Source organism: Aplysia californica, unplaced genomic scaffold (assembly GCF_000002075.1).
Source record: "Aplysia californica isolate F4 #8 unplaced genomic scaffold, AplCal3.0 scaffold02889, whole genome shotgun sequence".
Classification (NCBI taxonomy): domain Eukaryota; kingdom Metazoa; phylum Mollusca; class Gastropoda; order Aplysiida; family Aplysiidae; genus Aplysia; species Aplysia californica.
This window is the reverse complement of record NW_004800159.1, coordinates 1341-3232: the sequence shown is the minus strand read 5'-3', so window position 1 is coordinate 3232 and position 1892 is coordinate 1341. Positions and strand designations below refer to the sequence as shown.

Below are 1892 nucleotides of genomic sequence, written 5' to 3'. Positions count from 1 at the left end.
ACAACAACCAGAAGAACCACACTCAGAGTGACCACGCCTCCCCCACGGGTGACCACACCACGACCAGGTATGTCCAGCACTCTCTGTGCTTGTGCCAGTAAGGTGCACCAATTGTATGTTGATTTGATGACACATCAGAGTGTTTCTACCTCCCCCACCCCATCATTATCACCCCGAAAAGTGCACCTAACTCTACAAAAGATCTCCCCACTGCTTTTTTGTTGCATTTTTTCACTATTAAAATGATATTGTCCAAAATGACAACCTGTCAGATATGCCCATATTTCTCATCAACAGTCCTTAATCGTCTTAGTTCCGCAAGTTTTTTGTTTGTTTGTTTAAACTCTTTCTATTTGGACTTTGTATCCCTCTCATTTCGGATTGACCCTATCAGGAAGGGTCGCAGCCCGCCTTCTTAATGACCTGAATTGTGTCAATGAGGGCATTAAAACATGTGCATAAAAAAATGGATAACAACAGTTTACCCAAACGTATGTACAACGTTGTCTTTCTTTCATGGTCTTTTATGTATCTTTATATTAAACCCCTCAGAGCTTATACTAGTATGTAATAGAACCCTATATAAATGCAATATTTTTATTACTGTAACTATTATTGTTTTTATTTTTTTACAATTATTATTACGATTATTGTTATTGTTGTTGTTGCTGTTGTTGTTGTTTTTTTTAGATCTCCCAAGATTTATATCTCCATTCCAGTAGAGTGTAAAAATATAGTAGGCCAATGACTTACAGTTATTGATGTTAATGCACCGATCATTCCTTTCATCGAAAGGGGGCCCAGCTAGAATATTATATTTGTGAAAGTTCGTCACTTTTGCCGCCTAAAACCTCCGAACCACTTCACTTTCGAATTTGACAAAATTAATGAAGGTTCAAAATCCTGTAAAGGACGCACAGTTTCAGTGAGGAGCATGAAGTCACTGTATTTTAATTTTCAGTTTTTCATTAGTTTTGTTTAGGTCTAATCTTGGGAAACTCCGTCTTCTAAGTGCCATTGTAAACAAGTGAGATTTTCGTTTACTAGCTGTGCGCACTGTTTCCACATCTTTGAAATTAAGGAGTGTACAACCACGTAAAAGGAATTGTGGATCAATCTATACATCTATTATTTGGCAACTTGGAAACACACGTCTCAGTTTTCTCTCAAGACTTATTGCTCCATTCCAGTAGAGTGTAAATATAGTAGACCAGTTGATTTTATTGCACCGATCATTCCTTTCATCGAAAGGGGGCTCAGGTAGTTTTTTATATTACTTTTAATATATATATATTATACATGTGACTGTAAGATGCGTGTTGAGCATGTTTGTGTGTGTGTATGTGAGTGTGTATGTGCGTGTGTACGTGTGTGTGTGTATATGTGTGTAGATGGTGAAACACCAAACCAATGTGCCGAGATCAGGACAATAAAGATGTATCTTATCTTACAACATTCTCTCCGCAGTGACAACAACCAGAAAAACCACACTCAGAGTGACCACGCCTCCCCCAGTGGTGACAACACCACGACAAGGTATGTCCAGCACTCTCTGTGCTTGTGCCAGTAAGGTACACCAATTGTATGTTGATTTAATCACACATCAGGCTGTTTCTACCAGAACCACCCCCCCCCCTTCCCGATCTTCCTTGTGTGACTATGCATATGAGACTGTGGGTCATCACCTGTTCCACTGCACAGCCCCATATGACATCAGAGCTACCCTTCTCGCTTCGAGATCTATTATTGACAACATATTCTATGGAACATTATAGCAACTGCAGCAAACCTGAACTTATCACTACATGGCATTGGACCCAAGGGCGAGAACCCAGTTGTTGCCGGATCGATAATAACAAAAACGATATTATTACTATTATTATTATTTATTT

At 39.1% G+C, this 1892-nt stretch overlaps 1 long non-coding RNA gene across 1 annotated transcript in view; it reads left to right on the top strand.

The window, feature by feature from the left end:
- Positions 1 to 1892, top strand: part of LOC118479138 — a 2395-nt gene continuing 503 nt past the window's right edge. The window contains exons 1-2 of the long non-coding RNA XR_004859501.1: positions 1 to 67; positions 1468 to 1536. This is a non-coding gene — a long non-coding RNA (uncharacterized LOC118479138). The remainder of the gene's footprint in view (positions 68 to 1467; positions 1537 to 1892) is intronic.